Source organism: Pongo pygmaeus, chromosome 1, assembly GCF_028885625.2.
Source record: "Pongo pygmaeus isolate AG05252 chromosome 1, NHGRI_mPonPyg2-v2.0_pri, whole genome shotgun sequence".
NCBI classification, from domain to species: Eukaryota; Metazoa; Chordata; class Mammalia; order Primates; family Hominidae; genus Pongo; species Pongo pygmaeus.
Window position 1 is genome coordinate 63,253,634 of NC_072373.2, and position 14,946 is coordinate 63,268,579.

At 39.1% G+C, this 14,946-nt stretch overlaps 1 long non-coding RNA gene across 1 annotated transcript in view; it reads right to left on the reverse strand.

Moving 5' to 3' along the window:
• LOC129014029 (uncharacterized) overlaps positions 1–14,946 on the reverse strand; it is a 132,222-nt gene that overhangs the window by 33,216 nt on the left and 84,060 nt on the right. Inside the window, exon 6 of the long non-coding RNA XR_008494103.2 lies at positions 12,751–12,857. This is a non-coding gene — a long non-coding RNA (uncharacterized LOC129014029). The remainder of the gene's footprint in view (positions 1–12,750; positions 12,858–14,946) is intronic.

The window sequence follows — 14,946 nt, forward strand, 5'->3', positions numbered from 1 at the left end:
TTAAGATACTTACAGAGAATTTAAGTGGTCCTTGGCTATTAGAACCCCTTGGATCTCAGCACAAGCAACGCCTCTCTGTTGAAATTATTGCCTAATTTAGACCCACTTGAATGCCACATAGTAAAGTAAGATGAGCTCACAATAAAAGCTTATAAAGAAAAGGCAAAGTTAACATTAGCTAAAGCTAGCAAAACCAATAAACAACAGATCTAGACCCCCTATACTTTATGTATGGAGTCATAAGAAAGAATGAAGGAAGATGGCTGATTAGAAGCAGATGCAGTCTGTGGCTCTCAAGGAGAGAAATGAAAGGGGCGAGTAAATTCAATACCTTCAACTGAAATATCTGAGTTCTCGCATTGGTACTGACTAGGCAAACAACTCAACTCACGGAGAACAAAGAAAATAAGGGTGGGGTGATGGCCCATCCTGGAGTGGCATGAAGCCAAAGGAACCCCTACCCCCAGCCAAGGAAAGCGGTGAGTAATGTACGACCCTGCCAGGGAAACCATGCTTCTCCCACAGATCTTTGCAACCCACAAGTCAGGAGCTCCTCTTGTGAGCCCATGCCACCATGGCCTTGGGTCCAATACACAGAGCTGTGTGGAGTCTCAGTAGAGTAGCTGCTCAGGCACTCATAGAGACCTGGGAGTTTTACATACTTCAGCCCCAAGATCCCTAGCAAGGTGGGAGATCCATCTGTGCATATTCCTAGGAAGAGGACTGAATTCAGGGAGCCAAGCAGCATCATTCTGCGGACTCCACTTCCATGGCACCTCACAACTTAAGACCCACTGGCTTGGAATTCCAGCCAGCCAATGACAACAGTCTGGAGTCTGTCTGAGATGGGACCAAGTTCCCAGGGGAAGAGGCAGACACCACCTCTGTGGTTTGGTTGACTCAGCCATTCCAGCCTGCCAGCTTTGGAGAGTCCAAACAGTTTGAATGAGGAAGGAACCCCCACAACACAGCACAGCTGTTTTGCCAGATAGTGGCCAGAACGGTTCTTTAGGTGGGACCCCAATACATTCCTCCTCACTGGGCAGGACCTGCCTGCCAGGGCTTCAGCCACTCCAACCAGAGTTATGTGAACAGAGCTCCATCCCAGGGAGAGATCAGTTGACTCAGCTATTCCAGCCTGCCTGCTTAGGAGAATCCAAATGGTCTGGATGAGGAGGTGTTTTCTCCCACAATTCAGCACACCTTCTTTACCAAAAAGCAGCCTGACTAATTCCTTAAGCAGCTCCCTGATCCCATTCCTCCTGAATGAGTGAGACCTTCCAACAGGGGTCTACAGCCATCTCCTACAGGTGCATTTGGGCTGGCAATAGGTCAGTGCTCCTCTGGGATGGAGCTCCCAGAGGAAGGAGCAGGCTGCCATCTTTCCTGTTTTGCAACCTTCACTGGTGATACCTCCAGGTACAGGAAAAAGTGAGGCAACGAGGGTCTAGAGCAGACCCTGAGCAAGCTGCAGCAGCTCTACAGAAGAGTGGCCTGACTGTTAAAAAAATAAAAAGCAAACAAATGGAAAACTACTACAACAACATCAACAAAAAAGACCCCACAAAAACCCCATTCAAAGGTCAGCAACCTCAAAGATCAAAGGTAGATAAGCTCACAAAGATGAGAAAAAAATCAATGTAAAAACACTGAAAACTCAGAAAGCCAGAGTGTCTCTTTACCTCCAAATAACTGCAACATCACTCCAGCACGGGCACAGAACTGGGCTGAGGTTGAGATGGCCAAATTGACAGAGGTAGGCTTCAGAAGGTAGATAATAATGAACTTCACTGAGCTAAAGGAGCATGTTGTAACCCAATGCAAAGAAGCTAAAAATCATGATAAAACAATACAGGAACTGAGAGCCAGAATAGCCAGTTTAGAGAGGAACATAGCTGACCTGATGGAGTTGAAAAACACAGTATGAGAACTTTACAATGTAATAACATGTATCAATAGCAGAATAGACCAAGCAGAGGAAAAAATATCAGAGCTTGAAGACTATCTGTCTGAAATAAGACAGGTGGAAAAGAACAGAGAAAAAAGAATGAAAAGGAGCAAACAAAACCTCCAGGAAATATGGGATTATGTAAAGAGACCAAACCTGTGACTGATTGGAGTACCTGAAAGAGATGGGGAGAATGGAACCAAGCTAGGAAACATGTCAGGATATCATCCAGGAGAACTTCCCCAACATAGCAAAACAGGTCAACATTCAAATTCAGAAAATGCATAGAACCCTGGTAAGATACTCCACAAAGATACCAACCCAAAGACACATAATCCTCAGATTTTCCAAGGTTGAAATGAAAGAAAAAAATGTTAAGGGCAGCCAAAGAGAAAGGTCAGGTCACCTACAAAGGGAAGCCCATCAGACTAACAGCAGAACTCTCAGCAGAAACCCTACAAACCAGGAGAGATTGGGGGCTGTTATTCAACATTTTTAAAGAAAAGAATTTCCAACCCCAAATTTCATATCCGGCCAAACTAAACTTTATGAGCATAGTAAAAATAAGATCCTTTTCACACAAGCAAATGCTTAGGGAATTCGTCACCACCAGGCCTGTCTTGCAAGAGCTCCTGAAGGAAACACTAAATATGGAAAGGAAAACCCATTACTAGCTACTACAAAAACACACTGAAGTACACAGACCAGTGACACTATGAAGCAATCACATAAATAAGTCTACAAAATAACCAGCTAGCATCATGAAAACAGGATCAAATTCACAATACTAAACTTAAATGTAAACAGGCTAAATGTCCCAATTAAAAGACACCGAATGGCAAACTGGGTAAAGAATCAAGACCCATCAGTAAGCTGTATTCAAGAGACCCATCTCACCTGCAAAGACACACCTGCAAAAACACTCAAAATAAAGGGATGGAGGAAAATTGACCAAGCAAATAGTAAACTGAAAAAAGCAGGGTTGCAATCCTACTTTTGACAAAACAGATTTTAAACAAATAAAGATTTTTTTAAAAAGACAAAGAGGGGCATTACATAATGGTAAAGAGTTCAATTCAATGAGAAGAACTAACTAACCTAAATATATGTGTAGAGGAGCACCCAGATTCATAAAGGAAGTCCTTGGAGACCTACAAAGAGACTTAGACTCCCACACAATAATAGTGGAAGACTTTAACACCCCACTGACAATAGTAGACAGATTATTGAGATAGAAAATTAACAAAGATATTCAGGACCTGAACTCAGCTCTGGATCCAGTGGACCTGATAGATATCTACAGAACTCTCCATCCAAAAAAGAAAAAAAAAACAACAGAATATACATTCTTCTCATCACCACATGGCACCTACTCTAAAGTGAATCACATAATCAGAAGTAAAACACTCCTCAGCAAATGCAAAGGAGCTGAAATCAGAATGAAAAGTCTGTTAGACCACAGTGCAATCAAATGAGAACTCAAGATTAAGGGATTCACTCAGAACCATACAACTACATGGAAACGAACAACCTGCTTCTGGATGACTCTTGGGTAAATAATGAAATTAAGGCAGAAATCAAGAAGTCCTTGGAAACCAATGAGAACAAAGAGGCCATGTACCAGAATCTCTGGAACATAGCTAAAGCAGTGTTAAGAGGGGAATACTATAAACACCTATGTGTAAATAAACTGGAAAATCTAGAAGAAATGGATAAATTCCTGGACACATACACTCTCCCAAGATTGAACCAGGGAGAAATTGAATCCCTGAATAGACTGATAACCAGGTCTGAAATTGAGGCAGTATAGCCTACCAACCAAAAAAGCTCAGGACCAGATGGATTCACAGCTGAATTCTACCAGAGGTACAAAGAAGAACTGGTACCATTTCTACTGAAACTATTCCAAACAATTGAAAATGAGGCACTCTTCATTCTATGACACCAGCAATATTCTGATACCAAAACCTGACAGAGATAAAACAAAAAAAGAAAACTTCAGGTCAATATCCTTGATGAACATTAATGCCAAAAATCCTCAATAAAATACCGACAACTCAAATCCAGCAGCACATCAAAAAGCTTATCCATCACAATCAAGTTGGCTTCATCCCCAGGATGCAAGGTTAGTTCAACATATACAAATCAATAAGTGTAATTCATCACATAAACAGAACTAAAGACAAAAATCACATGATTATCTCAATGGATGCAGAAAAGGCCTTTGATAAAATTCAACATTCCTTTATGTTAAAAACTCTCAATAAAGTAGATATTGAAGGAACAAACCTCAAAATAATAAGACATATATTACAAACCCACAGCTAATATACTGAATGAGCAAAAGCTGTAAGCATTCCCCTTGAAAACTGGCAAAAGAGAAGGATGCCCTCTCTCACCACTCCTATTCAACATAGTATTGGAAGTTCTGGCCAGGGCAATCAGGCAAGAGAAAGAAATAAAGTGTATTAAAGAAAGAAGAGACGAAGTCAAATTATTTTTGTTTGCAGATGACATGATCCTATATCTAGAAAACCCCATCATCTCAGCCCAAAAGATTCTTAAGCTAATTAAAAACTTCAGCAAAGTCTTGGGATACCAAATCAATGTGAAAAATCATGAGCATTCCTATACACCATCAACAGGCAAGCAGAGAGCAAAATCATGAATGAACTCCCATTCGAATTGCTACAAAAAGCATAAAATGCCTGGGAATACAGCTGTATTAGTCCATTCCCACACTGCTAATAAAGACGTACTTGAGACTGGGTAATTTATACAGAAAAAGAGGTTTAACGAACTCACATTTCCACCTGGCTGGGGAGGCCTCACAATCATGGCAGAAGGAACATCTTATATAGCAGCAGGCAAGAGAGCATATGCAGGGGAACTTCCCTTTATAAAACCATCAGATCTCTTGAAACTTATTCACTATCATGAGAACAGCAAGGGAAAGACCTGCCCCCATGATTCAATTACCTCCCAACAGGTTCCTCCCATGATGCATGGGAATTATGGTAGCTACAATTGAAAATAAGATTTGGGTGGGACACAACCAAACCATATCAACAGCTAACAAGTGAAGGACCTCTTCAGGAAGAACTATAAACCACTGCTCAAAGAAATCAGAGAGGACACAAATGGAAAAAAAAAATTCATGATCATGGATAGGAAGAATCAATACTGTGAAAATGGCCATACTGCCCAAAGTAATTTACAGATTCAATGCTATTCCCATTAAACTACCATTGCCATTCTTCACAAAATTAGAAAAACTATTTTAAAATTCATATGGAACCAAAAAAGAGCCCAAATAACCAAGACAATCCTAAGCAAAAAGAACAAAGTTGGAGCCATCACATTACTTTACTACAAGGCTATAGTAACCAAAACAGCATGGTACTGGTATAAGAACAGACATACAGACCAACAGAACAGAATTGAGAACTCAGAAATAAGACTGCACACCAGCAACCATCTGATCTTCAACAAACCTGACAAAAACAAGCAATGGGGAAATTATTTTCTATTTAATAAATGGTGCTGGGAGAACTGGCTAGCCATATACAGAAAATTGAAACTGGGCCCCTTCCTTACATAATATACAAAAATCAACTCAAGATGGATTAATGACTTAAATGTAAAAACCAAAACTATAAAAACCTTAGAAGAAAATTTAGGCAATACCATTCAGGACATAGGCATTGGTAAATATTTCATGACAAAAATGCCAAAAGCAATGGCAAAAAAGCAAAAATTGACACATGGGATCTAATTAAACTAAAGAGCTTCTGCACAGCAAAAGAAACTATCATCAGAGTGAACAGACAGTCTACAGAATGGGAGAAAATTTTTGCAATCTATTCATCTGACAAAGGTCTAATGTCCAGAGTCTACATGGAACTTAAACAAATTTACAAGAAAAAAAACAAACAACCCCATTAAAAAGTGGGCAAAGGACATAAACAGACACTTCTCAAAAGAAGACATACATGCAGCCAACAAACACAGGAAAAAAAGCTCAACATCACTGATTATTAGAGAAATGCAAATCAAAACCACAATGAGATACCATCTCATGCCAATCAGAATGGCTATTATTAAAAAGTCAAGAAACAACAGATGCTGGTGAGGTTGCAGAGAAAAAGGAATGCTTTTACACTGTTAGTGGGGGTGTAAATCAGTTCAACCATTGTGGAAAACAGTGTGGTGATTTCTCACAAAAATCTAGAAGCAGAAATACCATTTGACCCAGCCATCTTATTACAGAGTGTATACTCAAATGAATATAAATCATTATTTAATAAAGATACATGCATGCCTATGTTCATTGCAGCACTATTCACAATAGTAAAGACATGGAATCAACCCAAATGCCCATCAGTGATAGACTGGATAAAGAAAATGGAGTACATATACATCATGGAATACTATGCAGCCATAAAAAGGAATGAGATATGTCCATTGCAGGGACATGGATGGAGCTGGAAGCCATTATCCTCAGCAAACTAACACAGGAACAGAAAACCAAACACTGCATGTTCTCACGTATAAGTGGGAGCTGAACAATTAGAACACATGGACACGTGTGGGGGAACAACACACACTGGGCCTGTGGGAAGAGCAGGGGAAGGGAGAGCATCAGGAAGAATAGCTAATGGATGCTGGGCTTAATACCTAGGTGATGGGTTGATTTGTGCAGCAAACCAACATGGCACTTATCTACCTACATATCAAACCTATACATCCCGCACATGTACCCCGGAACTTAAAATAGAAGTTGAAAAAAAAGAAAAGAAAAAAAGAAAAAGATGTTGCTTTTTTATTAAAATAAAACTAGAAAAGAAAATAGGTTAAAAAAGAAAAAATTCTGAGCAAATATTTGAAGAAATAAAGGATTCTGTTACAAAGATAGCAATTAAATCTATGAATCCGCAGATTTGAGAAGGAAAATGAAACATCTAAAAATGAAAATATAAGAGTTGAAATTAAAAACTCAACCAATAGGCTAACTAGTAAACACATCTAAAGGAAGAATTAATGATGATAGGTCTTGAGGAATTACACAGAATGCATTACAAAGAGATAAGAAAATTGAAAATTTTAAAGAGGTATAGAGGACAGAAAGAGAAGGTTAACATAGATTTAGCCAGAGTTCTAGAATAGTAGAATGACAGAAAGGTGAAGAGGCATAATTTAAAGACATATGTCACAATTTTTGAGATCCAATAAAAGCAGGAATCTTCACAGACAGAGAAATCAATATATTCCAAGTAGGTTAAATTGAAAAGAAAATCCAATCCTGGAAACATGAAGTTACAAAAAAAAAAAAAAACAGTTGGAATGACAACAGTAAAAATGAAAGTTATGAGATAGTGGGAAAATATCTTCAAAGTGTTGAGAGAAAAAAACTGTCCACCTAGAATAATGTATTCAGCCAAGCTGCCTTTCAAGAGTGTGCAAAATAAAGATGTTTAGACAAACCCAAACTGAGAAGCTGTACAATAATATATACTCAGTATATTAATAGATAGGAAGAAGAGAAATTACACCCAGAAGCATGATCTGAAATACAAGAATAAATGATGAGCTATGAGCCAATAAAGTGATAAATGTTTTTGTGAATAGACACATTGACTAAATAATAATTTTTAAATATGAATGCATTAGTCTGTTTGTACACTGCTATAAAGAACTGCCTGAGGCTGGGTAATTTATAAAGGAAAGAGGTTTAATTGACTCACAGTTTAGCATGGCTGTGGAGGCCTCAGGAAACTTACAATCATGGCAGAAGGCAAAGGGGAAGTAAGGCACCTCCTTCACAAGGCAGCAGGAAAGGGAATGCCAAACAAAGGGGAAGAGCCCCTTATAAAATAGTCAGATCTAATGAGAACTCACTCAGTATCCTGAGAACAGCATGAGGGAAACTGTCTCCATAATCCAATTACCTCCCCTGGTCTCTCCCTTGATACATGGGGATTATGGACAGTGTAATTCAAGATGGAGATTTGGGTGGGGACAGAAAGCCTAACCATATTACTCTACTCTTGACCTCTCCAAAATCTCATGTCCCTGTCACATTTTAAAACCAATCATGCCTTCCTAACAGCTCCCAAAGTCTTAATTCATTCCAGCATTAACCCAAAGGTTCAAGTCCAAAGTATCATCTGAGACAAGGCAAGTCCCTTTTGCCTATGAGCCTGTAAAATCAAAAGCAAGCTAGTTACTTCCTAGATACAATGGGGGTACAGGCATTGGGCAAATACAACCGTTCCAAATGGGAGAAACTGGCCAAAACAAAGGAGGTACAGGCCCCATGCCAGTCCAAAATCCAGCAGGGCAGTCAAATCTTAAAGCTCTGAAATCATCTCCTTTGACTCCATGTCTCACATACAGGTGACACTGATGCCAGAGGTGGGTTCCCACGGCCTTGAGCAGCTCTCCCATAATGGCTTTCCAGGGCACAGCTCTCCTCCTGGCTGTCTTCAAAGGCTGACATTGAGTGTCTGCAGCTTTTCCAGGCACATAGTGCAAGCTATCGGTGGATCTACCATTCTGGGGTCTGGAAAATGGTGGCCCTCTTCTCACAGCTCCACTAGGCAGTGCCCCAGTGAGGACTCTGTGTGGCTGCCCTGACCCCACATTTCCCTTCCACACCACCCTAGCAGAGGTCCTCCATGAGGGCTTCACCCATGCAGCAAACTTCTACCTGGACATATAGGTATTTTTATACATCCTCTGAAATCCAGGTGGAGGTTCCCAAACCTCAATTCTTAACTTCTGTGCACCCATAGGCCCAACACCAGGTGTAAGCTGCCAAGGCTTGGGGATTGAACCGTCTGAAGCAATGGCCTGAGCTGCATGGTGGCCTATTTTAGCCAAGGCTGGGACCCAGGGCACCAAGTCCCAAGACTGCACAAAGCAGCAAGGCCCTGGGCCTGGTCCAGGAAACCATTTTTTTCCCTAGGTCTCTGGGCCTGTAATGGGAAGGGCTGTTTAGAAGACCTCTGACATGTCCTGGAGACTTTTTCCCTATTGTGTTGGCAATTATATTTGGCTCTTCATTAGTTATGCAAATTTCTGCAGCTGGCTTTAATTTCTCCCCAGAAAATGGGTTTTTCCTTTCTACTGCATTGTCAGCCTACAAATTTCCAAATTTTCCAAATTTTATGTTCTGCTTCCTTTTTAAACATAAGTTCCAATTTCAAACAATCTCTTTGTGGATGCATAAAACTGAATGCTTTTAAGAGCACCCAAGTCACTTCTTGAATGCTTTGCTGTTTAGAAATTTTTTCCTCCAGATACCCTAAATCATCTCTCTCAAATTCAAAGTTCCACAGATCTCTAGGGCAGGGGCAAAAATGCTGCCAGTCTCTTTGCTAAGGCATAATAAGAGTCACCTTTATTCCAGTTCCCAGCAAGTTTCGCATCTCTATCTGAGACCACCTCAGCCTGGACTTCATTGTCCATACCACTATCATCATTTTTGTCAAAGCCAGTCAACAAGTCTCTAGGAAGTTCCAAACTTTCCTGCATTTTCCTGTCTTCTTTTGAGCCCTCCAAATTTTTCCAACCTCTGCCTGTTACCCAGTTCCAAAGTCACTTCCACATTTTTGGGCATCTTTATAGCTGTACCCCACTCTCTACAATACCAATTTACTGTATTAGTCCCTTTCCACACTGCTATAAAGAACTGCCGAGACTGGGTAATTTATAATGAAAGGAGGTTTAATTGACTCACAGTTCAGCATGGCTGGGGAGACCTCAGGAAACTTACAATCATGGAGGAAAGTGAAGGGGAAGCAAGGCACGTTTTCCACAAGGCAGCAGGAGGGAAAATGACAAAGGGAGAAGACCTTCTTATAAGACCATCAGATCTCATGAGAACTCACTCACTATCCTGAGAAACCGCCATGAGCCAATCACCTCCACCTGGTCTCTCCCTTGACATGTGGGGATTATGGGGATTATAATTCAAGATGAGATGTCACTGGAGACACAAAGCCTACTATATTAAGTAATGTCAAAATTATGGAATTGAATAAAAGGATACGATTAAAATTCTGGACAAAATTAGCACATATGTTTAGGGAGGATTAAAGTATCATAAAGTCTTTTTTTTTAGGAGAGGGCTAAGATAATGATAATTCTTAAAGTATTGTAAAGTCTTTGTATATTTTTTAGGAGAGGGCTAAAATAATAATTCTGACTCCTGGTAATGGTTTGCTAGGTTATTGTGATAATATTTGTTAACCCTAAAAAGGAAGAATGAACAGGTTAGAGGCAAATAAACATTTATTCAGAAACAGGGATTACAACCCAGTTAGCAGCCAGAGACTGCACCACCTGAAAGAGGAAAGAGGGCTTACATTGAGAAAAACTTATTTAGTTCACATATGCTGTTTGTCAGATTATTTCATTTGGTGATTAAACATGAAGAAATTGCATCAGTTAGTCAGAAAAGCTATATATACAAAGTTCTTAAAGATAGTGACCAGTTTCTTTGTAGTGTGTACTGTTGAGAGTACAAACATTTGTGAAGGAAGTGTTACTTTGTAGATCTCAAAGTTCATCAGCAGTATTAATGTGAAGTCAGTAGACAAAGACGAAATTGCTGATGTCAAGCGTGGAACATTGATAAGCTCACATTTCCCTCATTTGATCAAGATATTTCTCCCAGGAGAGAATATCTGTGATCACCATAGGTCCCTAGACACTGACGAAAACAATGCTGTATGAGTTCCATCTTGTCCTGCAAAAGCCAGGGTGAAGTGAGCCTATCTGTTCTGGGTCCCTGGCTCACAGGGAAGTGAATTTACAAGCTATTTCACAGACTCAGTCAAGCTTATAATTCTAGGCGCTGTAAGTTCCTTCTGGATGTTCAGAACAGGCTACAGGAATCTGGGCCAACATCAAATCAGTGGGCAGCATTAGTGCTTGTTCTAAGCATTGAGACAAACACAGATGAACAAAATTATCAGAAACAATAATGTTTTCCAAGAACTTAGTGAACAGTTTTAAAAAAGAAACAATAATGTGTAATGATCCTAAGTTGTAACAGGGATCTAGTCCAGGAACATATCCTTTCTGGTAACAACTAAATAAGTCAAAGGATGGCTTACCAATAGATGGCACTTGTCTTAGCCAACCTGCCTAAACTTTAATTTTAATGAGCTCCAGTTCAACTACTTCAGAGGCATTTTCCCAAGTATAACATAAGTTGTTAACTATCTCACAAACATTTCCCTGTACTGCCAACAGATAATCTAGAGTAATTCTGTTATTTAATACAGTTGCTGCAAATGAATTTAAAGATTGTTGCTGAGTGGCAATAGCTCTGAGAGTTGAATTGGCTAGTGTATTAGTATGTTTTCACACTGCTATAAAGAACTTCCAAAGACTGTGTAATCTATAAAGGAAGACGGTTTAATTGACTCACAGTTCCACATGTCTGGAGAAGCCTCAGGAAACTTACAATCATGGTGGAAGGTGAAGGGGAAGGAAGGACCTTCTTCACATGGTGGCAGGAGAGAGAAGTGAGCACACAGGAAAAAGTACCATTTATAAAACCATCAGATCTTATGAGAATTCACTCACTATCACAAGAACAGCATGGGGGAAACAGCCCCCATAATCCAATCACTCCCCTCCCTGAACATAAGGGGATTACAATTTGAGATGAGATTTGGGTGGGGACACAGAGATAAACCATATCAACTAGGTTGCCTAAGATTTGAGAGAAATTATTAATCATGATCATATTTCTCCATGTTCTACTCCAGGCCAAAAAAAAAAAAAAACACTAATTGGGCAGAAGATGACATATTTATGCCTCAGGTCCTCTAGGAGTTTCCCTTTTGAAATAGGGTAAATATAATCCTTCTGGCTAGAAGAAGGTGTTATTGGAGGGATAAATGTGATATTTTAGTGACATGAGCACCCAAAGTACACTGACTTGCTAATGATCAAGAGTCAAGGAATTTTCTTCCCCAGCATATAAAAGGATTTGGTCCCCATTCACAGACAAATATATAAACATAAGCACTCAGTCAGTTTTAAGAGTGGGAAAAATTGCATAAAGACCAACTTTGATTAGCCTTTGCAAAACCAAAAATGACAAATAAACTGGTTTTCTTTTTGCATGTTCTCCTGAGAAACAAGAGTTAGTTGTTGAGTTATAGCAACAAGTATTCTTTTTCCATGCTTAAGAGAACAAGAGCAAATTGAAACAGGGTAGGTTTTTGTCCTAGTTTCCCTTTATGTGCACCCTGATAATAAATAATGTTTGCAGGGGGGAGGAATAGCATTAGGATATATACCTAATGCTAAATGACGAGTTAATGGGTGCAGCACACCAGCATGGCACATGTATATATATGTAACTAACCTGCACATTGTGCACATGTACTTTAAAACTTAAAGTATAATAATAATAAAATAAAAAATAAAAAAATAATGTTTGCATATACTAGTTCTGCTGTGGCATTGGGAATTCCCAAGCAGTTTGTTATTGAAGTTACTCATGAGTCATAGCAGAAGGACAAAGTTTTATAGCAATCATGGCAGATCCATTTAGAAAAAGTAACATATGTGACATTATTGACTAATTTCCTTAAGGCATTTTCATTCCAAGCATTTATAACTGATATAACAGTTAAAAAACTTAATAACACAATCGTTGTTTATTATAATTTTGTTGAGCTTTTTCTAACAAATATGCAGCAAAAATCTCACATAAATGTCAACAATTAACACAACCTCCATAGCAAATTTTCTGCTTGTTGTACTATACAACTACTCACTTTCAAGATTTGGTAAGTTGAAGGGTCAGCTTTCCTGTTGAAGTTGATGTCCTTGGGGGTTGGAGTGCTTTCTTAAGGTGTGAAATATGGATCCAGGAGTTTATTCTCTGTAATTTGGAAGTACAAAGATTAGTTAACAACACTTGATAAACTTCATCTCATCAAGTTTCCAGAGAAGGTTTGGATATAAAATACTTCTTATAAACAAAGTCTCCTGATAGGATATGATGTAGTGTGTCATCATCTCCTAGAAGCTCTTTCATAAAGCATCATTTACAAGTTGATAGTTACAATTCACTTGGGTGATTAGTCCTTTGCAGTACTGAAGTATTGTTCTTTAATAAGGATGGAGTCTGAATGAACTAAAGGCGATGGCATAGGTATGCCTATAACTATCTCACAAGAGGCTAGGTGATGTTTTTTTAAGGGGGTAGCTCTCAGATTCATCAATACTAATGGTAAACAGTTTGGCAAAGCAATTTAATCATACATATATTTTCCCAATTGGGTTTTTACTATTCCATTAGTTCTTTAGATGAATCCTGAAGATTGTATGCACAATGAAAGTACTAAAATATAGGTTATGCCTTGCCTATAGTTGGAATTGGAGACTCTGTCTCATGAAATGTGTACTCTGGTTTCTGTGTAGCTCTTTAGAAACACCTCAAAGAGGTGTTATTTTTTCTAGTAACACTTTCACTACTGCCATGGCAGTTGTTTCATGACAAGAGAAGGCTTCTGCCCAATTTGAATACATGCAGACCATAACCAAAACATATTTGTAACGTCAAAAGGGAGTTAACTGGATAAAATACAACAGAAATACTTCAAAGAGGGCTTCTAGTAGGTCAAATTTTCCCCTTGAAACTTTTATGGGTTTTCCCAGGTTAAACTTTGGACAGGTTGTACATGTGCTATTTACCTGTTCTGCCTCAGAACAGAATTTTCCCCACCAATATTGTTTTGCTTATTCAAACATTTTATCATCTGTCCAGTGAGCTAAATCATGGAGTTTTTCTAACAAACACTTTGCTAACGTTTTAGGTAATATAGGTTTTCTCGTTGAGACCTTTCCAGAGATCATTTTGTGTATTTAAATAATAGTCTTGTTCTTTCACTTATTAATCTAATTGACAAATGCATGTTGTTGTGTATGTCTTCTTATAGTTTCCATTGATTCCTTAGGGGGCATAATGAGAGAGGATGCCAGGGAGGTCATGGCGCATACATTTACACTTAGTTTATAACAAAACCAGGAGTCACAGCTGCTCTTATGATAAGCTAATGCATTTCCTTTTGCCTCTTTAGTATCTTTAGTGCAGTGGGCTGGTACCTTATTAATAGCCATTTCCTTAGGTAATTGAATGGCATTTAGTAATTCATTAACTAGAGCACCATTTTTTACGTGATGTCTGGATGAAGTTAAAAACCTCTCTATTCAGACAAGACCATAAGAAACAGAGAGAGTGTGAGAGAGAGAGAGAGAGAGAGACCACTCTGTTTCCAAAGCATTCCAAAATTATGGTCAACACCAAAAGTCTGTCAACTATCTGTATATATGTGTTCAGACATCACATAAAAAAGGGTGCTGTAGTTATATATACATATATATATTATAGTGCAGGCCCAAATTATTTCATATAATTTACCTTGCTAAACACTGATATATGAAGGAGGAGTCCCACCCTCAATTTCATGTTCTTTTGAGGCTATAGCATACCTGGTTTGTAAATCTCCATCCTTGTTTTTTAAGTCAGAAGCCATTTGTAAACCACCCAAAATCAGCATTTTTTAAACTGTAATTATTTTAAATCAGGTCTTGATATGGTTATGTGATGGTTAATATTGAGTGTCAACTCGATTGGATTGAAGGATGTAAAGTATTGTTCCTGGGTGTGTCTGTGAGGGTGTTGCCAAAGGAGATTAACATTTGAGTCAGTAGACTGGGAGAGGCAGACCCACCCTCAATCTGGGTGGGCAACATCTAATCAGCTGCCAGCATGGTCAGGATAAAAGCCAGGCAGAATAATGTGAAAAGACTAGACTGGCTTAGTCCCCCAGCCTACATCTTTCATCCATGCTGGATGCTTCCTGCCCTCAAACATAGGACTTCAGCTTTGGAATTCGGACTGGCTTCCTTTTCCTCAGCTTGCAGATAGCTTATTATGGGACCTCACCTTGTGATCATGTGAGTCA